This window comes from Artemia sp. Qi Xiang Cuo, chromosome 3 (genome assembly GCF_049724085.1).
Source record: "Artemia sp. Qi Xiang Cuo chromosome 3, ASM4972408v1, whole genome shotgun sequence".
Classification (NCBI taxonomy): Eukaryota; Metazoa; Arthropoda; class Branchiopoda; order Anostraca; family Artemiidae; genus Artemia; species Artemia sp. Qi Xiang Cuo.
Window position 1 is genome coordinate 30,960,934 of NC_142796.1, and position 13,486 is coordinate 30,974,419.

Sequence of the window (13,486 nt, forward strand, 5' to 3'; positions counted from 1 at the left end):
GCCAGCTTCAGACCGGCTCAAGCAGGCAGCACTTATCCTTCAGAAAAAGGGGGAGAGCCGTCCAGCACTCGCAAGCCATCAGCAGCAAGCGGTACCTGGTTCTCAGAATTGGTACTAGCAAGCGAACTTATTTCTCCCCCGCTCGGATTGCTCCTCAAGAGATACTTTCTTGCGCCCCCTCGGATTGCTCCTCAAGAGATATTTTCTTGCGCCAGGTGGGCGCTACCGTGGACCCTTTCCTTGCGCGGACTGGTGATTTATGTGCATCCCATCTCACAACATATTCCAACAAATACCCTACATAATGGCCAGACACTGGGCAAGATTGTCGGTGGCTGGACGGTGATTAAAATTAGCAGTAGTACATCCCAATGTGTGCCTGTCTCAGGGACACAACGAGAACGCTGGCATCACTACCCCTGCATTTGTAAAGTTGGGATTCTAAATTATTCTTGCCACGCCTCCCTATGAATTCGTCAATTAGATCCAAAAAAATGAGTAGATTGTTTTAAAATTTGAAATAAAATTTATATTGTCAACAAGGTTAAATGGAAATAACCGTCTGAAAGTGTTTGAGATGTACATTTTTATAATTATTTACATTACATTCGATTGCAATTATTATGTAAACATTATTGTTGCAAAATAAGCAACGCAAATATACTTCCCCCTATTGCTTAAAAAGCTTAAAGGCTACAAATAGGAAAAAGAAAAAAACGCATTTCAGTTAAACATTATCTATTTTTGTAGCAGACATTTGTATCTTAATTGAAAGGATAATAAGCTAGTCTTGGCATAGCTTCTCTGTTCATATTTGTAAGCATAAAGGAACAATATTTTGATACCAAACAGATTCTAAAATGTCCTTGTAACCAGAAAATAACTTGGTACTTGTATGATATACCCCCTGCAACTCAAGAAGTGAAGTTAATCCTAATAAAATATACCTAAGTATGATAAAAAATATAATATTTTGGAAACAAATTTGGGCTATGTATTAGCACATTAGGGGGGTGGGGTAAAGTACAGCGGATCTGCATGCATAATATGTTAGCTGCAATTATTCTGATATTATAAAGTAAGAATTGTTATCTGACTTGACACTGTCCAAACACTTTACCCCCACCCCTTATTGTGCAAATATATAGCCCAAATTATATATTTCCCATCTATTCTGTCACTCCTCTTTGTCTTTTCTCACGCTAAGTTGGAAGAAACTAGCAAAAGAAACCGATTTACAGTGCATCAGTGCAAGAACAACTTGAGCTACAGGGGGTATATCATACAAGTATCAAAAACTTATTTTAAAACCTGAATTTTATGAAAATACTTCAAACATCTTACTTACCAGGTTTTGATATCACCAAGAACAATAGCTTTACTGTATTTATAAGAGAACTTGACATTACATAAAGCATAAAAAAAAGTAAAAAGTCATTCAAGCACCTAAATGCTAAAATAAAACAAAAATTAGACTTGGGCTGATTGGTTTCTCTCAACGCTCACTAATGGTTATATTAATAGTCATACTAATGGTTATACTAATGGTTATATTAGTCCAAAGTCTAAAACTACAGGGTGTCGACAAAGTCTGAATACATACGAATTTTAAAAATTTATCAAAACTCTAAAAAAAATGGAATTTTAATATCAGTACACAGGCCTACATCAAAAGAATCGGCTTATTATGATGATTCCAAATATATAAGATTCATTAAGTTTAGCGTTGCTCATCAAAAAAATACAAGACTGAGAAAATTTGCCTGATTTTTGATATAGGGGGAAAACACACCCTAAAATTCCAGGAATCTTATGAAAATCACGCCTTCATATTCAGATTACCAGAGAACACCTGACACTAAAACTTAAAACGAACAAAAATTATTCTGCATGTGAAAGGGGTTGTCCGCTCCTCAACACCTCGCTCTTTACGCTAAAGTTTGACTCTGTCTTACAACTTTATTTTTTTAAACAATAAAAAACTTTAGCGTAAAGAGCGAGGCGTTGAGGAGGGACAACCCCTTTCATAAGCGGAATAATTTCTGTTCGTTTTAAGTTTTAGTGTCACTCCTTACTTTCAGGTAAAAAAAAAAACTTTTTTTGATTTAATTCTGAAAAAGGCGTATGCCAGCTTTGTCTCTCACTCAGACTATTTGTCTTGGCTTTTTCTCCAAATAGCCATGGCTTGATGGCAACTTGATTTTAATTCAGTCGCCCGTCACTTATCTTGATGAATCATTATATTTGGAATCAGCATAATAAGCTGATTCTTTTGAAGCATCTATTGATATCAACAATCCATTTTTTAGAGTTTTCGTTACTATTGAGCCGAGTCGCTCCTTACTTAAAGTTCGTTACCACAAACTGTTTGATAGGTCTTGTAAGATGCACTTAATGGAGGTAAGCAATGATTTTCAATAGAGGGCTGACTCAGGCCTTAACAGGCAAAGGAGCCTATAAGGAGATTAGTACAGTGTGTTCATTGGTTGTTTATTTTGTTACAAATAAATCTCATCGTATCTTATCTGGTCAAAAGTTTTATTGTGCTAAAATTGGTTTTTGTAAGACACTTGACAAGGTCTCAATACTCCCGCTTTTGAAAAAATACCAAAATTGCGGAATTGGATGCAGAACTCTGGCTTGGATTACAGATTATCTGACAGATCTGAAAATATTGGAGTTGACGAGGCACTATCTGAGAAGTGTAGCGCATTGAGTAGAAACCACCGAGATAGATGACTAGGGCCAATTCTATTGTGTCTAATCATTAATGATTTTCCTCGGGTAATCTTACATAGTACAACTAAAATGTTTGTAGATGGTGTATAGATTTATATAGCTATCTCCTTCTCAGTTAGTGTGACTATTCTAAAGGAAGATTTAAGTGCATTGGTTAATTGGTGTAATTCAAATTCAATTATTATTAATCAGGAGAAATAGCATGTGGTGAATCCTGAAAATCACGCCTTCATATTCAACATACCAGAGAACCCTACTGTAGAAGTTCCAAGCTCTTATATACAAAAATGTCAAAAAAAAAAAAAAAAAATCAAAATTTGTATATATCCAGTATAAATAAAACATGTATATATACAGCATAAATAAAACATGTATATATCCAGCATTTTTATAAATTTGTAAAATTTGTATACGTATCCCGGCTAAGAAAATACAGACACGTGAGCTGAAAAAATAAAATTTGAGTAGCTTTGCAGAGGAGTTGAGCTGTATCGAGTGGGACTCGGTCTTGGAGATTTTTGATGATTCTTCTCTAGCGTATAATCAGTTCATGTACATTTTCCAACCGATTTATGAGAAAACATGTCTCTTGCGTATGACCAAACAAAAGAGGGATGATCCCCGCAAGCTGTGGATTACGAAGGCAATAATAGACAAGATAAAAAAGGAACTTGTTATATGAGCAATCTCTTTTATGTGAGTGATAACAATGTAGTCACGAATTATTTTGGCCAGTTTTATTCTCCGGTCGGCTCTTCTGTTCAAGAGAGTGTAAGGTGTGACAGGGAAATTTATCTTAGCGAGGAATTCGTGGACTCTCGTAGAGATACTGTTGAATTCCAGTTTGAAAAGTGCACAAATGATGAAGTGATTAAAATAGTGAAAAATATAAAATCGAACTCTGCTGGGATAGATGGGGTGAATCTGAGAACTTTTAAAGCTGTTTTAACGTATATACTACCATGTATTCTCCATGTTATCAACTTATCTATAGAAACAGGGACCTTTCCAGAAGCGTTGAAGCAAGCTAAAGTTATCCCGCTTTACAAAGCGGGTGCCAGGTCAGATGCTGGAAAGTGGAGACCCATATCGATACTGCCTTTATTGTCAAATATTTTGGAAAAAGTGATTCATCGCCGTCTATATGACCATCTCATGAAACATAGCCTATTCAGTGGCACCCAATTCGGGTTTCGAAAAGGTCATTCCACTAGTCGTGCTGCCATTCATCTTGCTGATTTTGTAAACAATTGTTTAGAAAATGGTGAAATCCCTCTAACAGTTTTTTTTTTGATTTTAGGAAAGCATTTGACACGGTAGATTCTAAAATTTCATTGCAAGGATTAGAATGCTAAGGTATTAAAGGAGTGAATTTGAAGTGGTTTGAAAGTTATTTGTGTGGCAGGTCTATTAAATGTTTTTTCTTCCCCTTATCAAATGTCGTGTGGTGTGCCACAGGGATTGGTCCTTGGCCCACTTCTGTATTTGGTTTATGTGGATAGTATGAGGTTTTATCTCCCAGATTGTTGCTTGACGTCATTTGCTGATGACACTACTGTTACTTCTTATAGTCGTTTTTTGGATATTCTTGTGTAGAAAGTGAAATGTGTTATGAGAAATTTGCATGTGTTTACTAGTTTGAGTTCGGTATCAGTAAATGTTACTAAGACTAATTTTATTGTATATTCTAGAGTAGGCACGCACAGTAATATTGATGGTAGAATTCTGTTTAATAATAAGCCTGTAATTCAAGTTCAGGAAATTCGGTACTTAGGTTTTTATATTGATCGTAATTTTTCGTGGAAACGCCACAGTGATGTCTTCGCAACAAAGATTGCACGTGGCCTTGGAGTAATTCGTCGTTTAAAAAATTTTTACCCCAAAGAGTCTTATTGCTTTTATACTATGCTTTGATTCATCCATATGCTTCGTATGGCTGCTTGTTATGGGCAGGCAATTTTTATGTGAATTTTAAACATGTTCAGACTCTTCAAAATAAAGAAATGCGTCTTATTCGTGGGTATGTTGAAGGTGTACATAACACTTCAGCTTGCTTCAATAAATTGCAAGTGTTGAATGTAGGACAGCTACGGGACTACCAAATAGGAATTTTTTCCTATCAATGCTGGAATAATCCATAATCCATTTTCCTATCAATGCTGGAATAGTCCAGAGGTTTTTTGTGATTATTTTAGTGATAATAGGTCTTTGCACCATTATGACACTCGTCATGCTAGTGACTTCATTGTTCCGAATAGAAGTGGCTCCAGGGCCGGCTTCCATACTATATTTTCAGGATCTAATGTGTGGAACTCTGTTCCTGAGAGCATTTGGGTAGCTGAGCACCTAGGTTTATTTAAAAATAAATTTAAGAAATATTTGTTAGGTCAAGGTTCATAGTTTTTTTTTTTATTATTATTATTATTATTATTTGTTGTTCCTTTGTTTTTAGTTAATTATTAGTTAGTAGATGAGTTGTATGTACCCACCCAGTCGCAACTGCTTTTTTTATCATTATTATTTGTGGTTCCTTTGTTTATAGTTAATTAACTAAAATAACATAGTTAATTACATAACATAGTTAAAATAAATAAGTTAATTAACAATAACATAGTTAAAATAAATAAGTTAATTAAAATAACATTTTCCACAAAATAAGCTTTTAAAAGAAAAGTAAAGAACTCCATTAAACTAAAAATGAGCAAATATAAAATCAAATAATCTACCAAGCGTGAAACTACCACAAATCAGCATCGATAAATAAATGAAACCCAAAACGAACAGAAATTACAATAAATAACCAAGCCAAACTCAAAACGAGCAGAAATTAACTTAAGTTGGGCTCAAAAACCCTATGCCTTCCCAAGGCCAGAACAAAATTTGCACTTTACTGAAAAAAATATAAATGTTTGTAAGGTGCAAATTTTGTTCTTGCCCTGAGGGCTGTGGGGGGAGGGATTGTCATCCTTAAAGACCTAATTTCCAAAACTTTCAACTACGTTGAATAAAATGGCTATCTATTAAAATTGTAGGCTACTAGCCATTTGAATTTTAAATCGAATGAGCCCTTTTTCAAGTTTCTACGACAAAGATTTCAATAAAAAACCTTATATGCCCCCAGGGCATAACTTATAATCCTTGCCCTAAGGGCAAGTGGGGGAGTGTCCTCCTCAAAAATATATTTTCTATTTGGAAATCAACTACGCTGAACAAAATGGCTATCTCAAAATTTTGATTGGATGTGTTTGGGGGAATGATGGGCGGGGGGGGGGGGGGGGGCTAGGTGCCCTCCAAACACATTCGACTATTAAAAACGGCACTACCCCTTTGAATTTTCAATCGAATGGTTTTTTTTGGAAGTTTCTACAACAACACCTTCTTTAAAAACTTTATATGCCCCCAGAGCCTAACTTAAAACCCTTGCCCTGACGGCTCTGGGGGAGTGTCCTCCTCAAAAACATATTTTCTATCTGGAAACCAACTACGCTGAATAAAATGACTATCTCAAAATTTTGATTGGATGTGTTTGGGGGAATGATGGGCGCGGACGGGGGGGGGGGGCTAGTTACCCTCCAATCACCTTTGACTATTAAAAAGGGCACTAGCCCTTTGAATTTCCAATCAAATGAGCCCCTTTTGAAGTTTCTACGACAACACCTTCTATAAAAACCTTAAATGCCCCAGGGCATAACTTAAAACCCTTGCCGTGAGGGTTGTGGGGGAGTTTTCTCCTCAAAAACATATTTTCTATCTGGAAATCAACTACACTGAACAAAATGGCTATCTCCAAATTTTGATCGGATGTGTTTGGGGATATGAAGGGCGTGGGGGTGGGCTAGGTTTATTCAAAAATAAATTTAAGAGATATTTGTTAGGTCAAGGTTCATAGTTTTTTTTTTATTATTATTATTATTATTTGTTGCTCCTTTGTTTGTTGTTAATTATTAGTTAGTAGATAAGTTGTATGTACCCACCCAGTCGCAATTGCTTTTTTTATCATTATTATTTGTGGCTCCTTTGTTTAGAGTTAATTAACTAAAATAACATAGTTAATTACATAACATAGTTAAACATAGTTAAAATAAATAAGCTAATTAACAATAACATAGTTAAAATAAATAAGCTAATTAAAATAACATTTTCCACAAAATAAGTTTTTAAAAGAAAAGTAAAGAACTCCATCAAACTAAAAATGAGCAAAAATAAAATCAAATAATCTACCAAGCGTGAAACTACCACAAATCAGCATCAATAAATAAATGAAACCCAAAACGAAAAGAAATTACAATAAATAACCAAGCCAAACTCAACACGAGCAGAAATTAACTTAAGTTGGGCTCAAAAACCCTATGCCTTCCCAAGGCCAGAACAAAATTTGCACTTTACTGAAAAAAATATAAATGTTTGTAAGGTGCAAATTTTGTTCTGGCCTTGGAAAGGTATAGGCGTTTTACGCCCAACTTATGTTAATTTTTGCTTGTTTTGATTTTGACTCGGTTGTTTTTTGTAATTTCTGTTCGTATTGGGTTTCATTTATTTATCGATGCTGATTTGTGATTGTTTTACGCTTGGTAGATATTTTGATTTTATTTTTGCTCATTTTTAGTTTAATGAAGCTCTTTACTTTTCTTTGAAAAACTTATTTTGTGGAAAATGTTATTTTAGTTAATTAACTATAAACAAAGGAGCCACAAATAATAATAATAAAAAAAGCAGTTTTCGCAAAAAAAATCTGTTTACTTTCTTTGATAGCTTGGATACACTTACGCTATTTTGATTTGGCTAAATTTCAAGAGCACAAGTAGCAGCGAAAGTTTGAACACAATACCCTTAGTCGTTCTTGGGATACTGCTGAGATGCCTTATTGGGAATTAGCATTAACACAGTGCATTTTGATTTAATCTTAAGGGAACATTTAGTTTTTAAACATAATGGGCAAATGGGAGGATGGGAGTGGAAGGAGGAATAGTTGCTTTCCAATCGGTTTCGACTATTAAAAAGGGCATCAGCCCTTTCTATTTTCAATCGAATGAGCCCCTTTCGAAGTTCCCACGACAACTCCTTCGATACGAAGTGCCCTGGTCTAACCAACAACAACAACAGAAAATATCACTAATCACTTTCGACTATTAAAAAGGGCACTAGCCCTTTGAATTTCAAATCGAATGAAGCGTTTTTTGAAGCTTCTGCGACAATGCCTTCTATAAAAACCTTATATGCCCCCAGGGCATAACTTAAAACCCTTGCTTTGAGGGTTATGGGGAAGTGTCCTCCTCAAAAACATATTTTCTATCTGAAAATCAACTACGCTGAACAACATGGCTACCTCAAAATTTTGATTGGATGTGTTTGGAGGAATGATGGGCGTGGGGGGGGGGGGGGGCTAGTTTCCCACCAAACACTTTCCAATAAAAAAAAGGGCACTAGCCCTTTGAAATTCCAACCAAATGAGCCTTTTTTGTAGTTTCTACGACAACACCTTCTATAAAAACCTTAAATGCCCCCAGGGCATAACTTAAATCCCTTGCCCTGAGGATTGTGGGGAAGTGTCCTCCTCGAAAACATATTTTCTATCTGGAAATCAACTAGCCTACGCTAAACAAAATACCTATCTCAAAATTTTGATTGGATGAGTTTGGGGGAATGATGGGCGTGGGGGAGGGCCTAGTTGTCCTCCAATCACTTTCGATTATTAAAAAGGGCACTAGCCCTTTGAAATTTACAATCGAATGAGCCTGTTTTGAAGTTTCTACGACAACGCCTTCTATAAAAACCTCATATGCCCCAAGGGCATAACTTAAAACCATTGCCCTGAGGGTTGTGGGGGAGTGTCCTCCACAAAAATATATTTTCTATCTGGAAATCAACTAGCCTATGCTGAACAAAATGGCTATCTCAAAATTTTGGTTGGATGTGCTTGGAGCAATGATGGGCGTGGGGGGGGGGGGGGGGCTAGGTGAACCACCAATAACTTTCGACTATTAAAAAGGGCACTAGCCCTTTGAATTTTCCATCGAATGAGCCTGTTTTGAAGTTACTACGACAACGACTTCTATAAAACCTTATATGCCCCCAGGGCATAACTTAAAACCCTTGCCTTGAGGGTTTTGGGGGAGTGTCCTACTCAAAAATATATTTTTATGTGGAAATCAACTACGCTGAACGAAGTCGCTACCTAAAAATTTTGACTGGATGTGTTTGGGGGAATAATGGGCGGGGGGGGGGGGTGGCTAGTTGCCCTCCAATCCATTTCGACTATTAAAAAGGGCACTAGGCCTTTGAACTTCCAATCAAATGGGCCTCTTTTGAAGTTTCTACGACAAGGCCTTCTATAAAAACCTTATATACCCCCAGGGCATAACTTAAAACCCTTGCCCTGAGGGTTGTGGGGGAGTATCCTCATCAAAAACATATTTTTTTATCAGGGGAATCAACTACGCTGAACAAAATGGTTATCTCAAAATTTTCATTGGATGTGTTTGGGGGAATGATGGGCATAGGGGGGGGGGGGCTAGTTGCCTTTCATAAAAAACTGTATATGCCCCCCGGGGCATAACTTACAACCCTTGCCCTGAGGGCTGTGGGGGGAGGGATTGTCATCCTTAAAGACCTAATTTCCAAAACTTTCAACTACGTTGAATAAAATGGCTGTCTAAAAATTTTGATTGTATGTGTTTGGGGAAAAATTGGGCGTGAGAGGGGGGTTAGTTGCCCTCAAATCACTTTCGACTATTAAAAATTGTAGGCTACTAGCCATTTGAATTTTAAATCGAATGAGCCCTTTTTCAAGTTTCTACGACAAACATTTCAATAAAAAACCTTATATGCCCCCAGGGCATAACTTATAATCCTTGCCCTAAGGGCAAGTGGGGGAGTGTCCTCCTCAAAAATATATTTTCTATTTGGAAATCAACTACGCTGAACAAAATGGCTATATCAAAATTTTTATTTGATGTGTGTGGGGGAATGATGGGCGGGGGGGGGGGCGGGGCCTAGGGGCCCTCCAATACTTTTTGAATATCATAAAGGATACTACTCCTTTGAATTTCCAATCGAATGGTTTTTTTGGAAGTTTCTACAACAACACCTTCTTTAAAAACCTTATATGCCCCCAGAGCATTACTTAAAACCCTTGCCCCGTCGGCTCTGGGGGAGTGTCCCCCTCAAAAAAATATTTTCTATCTGGAAATCAACTACGCTGAAAAAATGGCTATCTCAAAATTTTGATTGGATGTGTTTGGGGGAATGATGGGCGCGGACGGGGGGGGGGGGGCTAGTTGCCCTTCAATCACCTTTGACTATTAAAAAGGGCACTAGCCCTTTGAATTTCAAATCAAATGAGCCCCTTTTGAAGTTTCTATGACAACACCTTCTATAAAAACCTTATATACCCCAGGGCATAACTTAAAACCCTTGCCCTGAGGGTTGTGGGGGTTTTCCTCCTCAAAAACATACTTTCTATCTGGAAATCAACTACGCTGATCAAAATGGCTATCTCCAAATTTTGATCGGATGTGTTTGGGGATATGAAGGGCGTGGGGGTGGGCTAGTTGCCTTTCATTGAAAACTTTTTATGCCCCCAGGGCATAACTTACAACCCTTGCCCTGAGGGCTGTGGGAGGAGGGGTTGTCATCCTTAAAGACCTAATTTTCAAAAAATTCAACTACGTTGAATAAAAGGGCTATCTAAAAATTTTGATTTTGTATGTTTGGGGAAAAGGTGGGCGTGAGAGGGGGGGTTAGTTTCCCTCAAATCACTTTCGACTATTAAAAAGGGTAGGCTACTAGTCCTTTGAATTTCAAATCGAATGAGCCATTTTTCAAGTTTATACGACAAAGATTTCAATAAAAAACCTTATATGCCCCCAGGGCATAACTTATAATCCTTGCCCTCAGGGTTGTGGGAGAGTGTCCTCCTAAAAAATATATTTTCTATTTGGTAATCAACTACGCTGAACAAAATGGCTATCTCAAAATTTTTATTGCATGTGTTTGGGGGAATAATGGGCTGGGGGGGGGGCTAGTTGCCCTCCAATCACTTTCGACTATTAAAAAGGGCACTAGCCCTTTATTAAGTATCTTCTTTTGTTCCCCAGCAACTCCTCCTTTCTTACGCCAGCTTCTCAGTTAACTAGTGTTAACGGTTTTACTCTGTTTTTCAACTAGACTTTGAAAACGTTTAGAGTGAGATACACATCAAGAATTGCGCCACTGCTCTAAAGCATTATTCAAATCGTATTCCACTCAAGATACTAAACACAAAGTATACATAAACCTTAGCAATGTTTCTATTGAAAACAACTATAAATATTTTCAACCACCTTTAAAGATTATCCATGTTTTAATTCTTATCCATTTAAGTGCTACCGATTAGCTGGGAAAATACATTATAATTCCTAGCGTTTGATGTATTTCAGATACCGCAAGTTTTGCTTCATTCCCTACATTGATATCGAAATCAACGCTTCTACTTTCTTCCCCTCGGTAATCCTACCTGAAGTCCTAAAAATCCCGCTCCAAAGGTCTAAAAATACCACTATAAACTTTACTTCTATTAGTTGAGGAGATAGTTGCAACCAGGATAGCAGCACAACAAAAAACAAATCCACGGCGATCACTAAGACAAATCAATAAATCAATTCGTTACTACAGAGACTTGAACTTCGATCCTCCTTCTCCAAATGAGAGTCCCATAGACGTTGTGCTGTAGTAACTGTGAATTGTGGATGTGTTATCATGTTTGACGTTACAATCTGCCTGGTGTGACCCACATGGGTTATTTTTCTATTGTGTCTTATAGTAGAAACTTTTAACCTTAAATCTAATATTTACAATTCCTGAATCACCTTAAATGGTGACTCCATCACTTGACAGTTTTTTGTTTAAACGCTTACGCAAATTTCCAGTTACTATGAGCTAGAGTTCGTTCTTTACCTAGTTGCAGCAGATGCTGTAACTATGATAATTGCTTACTCCTTTTCGTTAACCACACCCAAAATCACTCCTTAATAAAATTCCAATAAATTGGTTCTGAAAACATTTTACAATTAAAACTTTTACATTTATTTTAGACACAAACCTTCTGCTGAACTTATAATGATACAATCATGACTATATATCAGACACAGGTAAAATCCTTCAGTTTTTTCTTAGCTGGTTATAGTAAAGAATGAACCCAAGTTGCAACTGACCATCATATAATCTAACTATAGCATCATTCATGGTTGTACTATACGAATATGACATCATTTATAATCTTGTACACAAAGATGCAGTTTCCTGTCGAAAAATTGATTACATTTTTAACATTATGCTTTTTTAAATACAAAAACACTTAATGTAGCGATTTCCTTTGAAACGAGCCATTAAACAGCTCTCTATGATGTTCCAGTGCTGTGATAGCAGTAGAGAAAAAAATAAAAAGGAAAAGAACATCAGTGCTATCCATACAAAAAAGTGATTTTCCTTGTTGTTCAAGTCATGAAACTATGAGTTCCTTGAATAGGGTTTTTGGCCATGGAGATCCCAATAGTGTTCTTTTTGTTTCAATTTGATACAATTTTTAAGGGATTCAGGCTATTTTTCGAAATTCCCATAATTTGGCTTTTTAAATAGCATTTTACTAATAAGGCTAGTTGAGATAATAGTTAACATTCCAGCATCAGCTAGAAATTGTAATTTTTTCTCACTTGTCAGTTTTTTTTATGCAACTTGTTTTTTTTTTTAATTTTAGGTTACTATGGGCTGTGGTTCTTCCTTTACTGGGTTCAATAATTTCAATAATTTATTATGTTAATTTATTATTTAGATTATTTAATTACCATTCATTATTTTAATAGTTATTTTTTAGTTTTTTTTTCTATGAATTAATTAATAGTTTATTAAATATTTTCATTTATTATTATGCCCTCTATTTTATTTTAATAAAACGAAATTTCAAAAGTACAAAATGATTATAACTGTTACGTTATTTATTTGAAATTATGCACCCCTAACATTGCTATTCCCAGGGCAAGTACCCCCTCTGTCCCTTCCCAAAAACTGCCTCTGGTTGGCTGACCCTGATGTTTCAACAAATAAAATTCCTGTTTTTAAAACGGCTTTGGTTTGGGACCTTATTTTACAAAAGACAGCATACTTAACCATAACATTTATGGTCCTAGTATGGTATATTGGTTCCTTGTTCATTGTGAGGAATCTATATTGGTCATGTAATATGATAAACATATGAAATATATTTTTAAAATGGTTTATGTTATTTATGGTGCCATTCAATATCCAGACACCAGATCCTTGTTTTTAATCTTTCTGTTTATTATGAAGTTCTTTTATATTGTTTCCAGAAATATAGTTCACTTTGTGTCATTTTGTAATGTGACAGTTCTATGGAACTGTAGCATCTATGGTTTTGGTACCTATGGAACGTTTCATTTAAGCTACCAACCTATACCCAGACATTCAGTTCTTCTTTATTGTCTTATTTTGTTATTGTGACCAGGGCTGGATTTAAAGCTCTGACACTTCTATCGCACTTTGATGATAAATCACATCAGTCCGGTTTTGTTATAAAAAAAAAATCTCTCAGTCCCCTGCTATTGTATGCCCCTAGACCTAGGCCTATTGTTAAAATCCAGGGCTGATTGTGATGTGTTTATTTTTTTGCTGTAACCAGAAGTGTTGTCTCTATTTTCTGTTATTTTGTATTGTGATGAGCCTATGGGACTGTAATATCTATTGTTTTGTGATA

The 13,486-nt window shown here is 36.1% G+C and overlaps 1 protein-coding gene across 1 annotated transcript in view; it reads right to left on the reverse strand.

The window, feature by feature from the left end:
• Positions 1–13,486, reverse strand: part of LOC148953998 (ubiquitin recognition factor in ER-associated degradation protein 1-like) — a 44,022-nt gene that overhangs the window by 22,866 nt on the left and 7,670 nt on the right. The window lies entirely within an intron of this gene.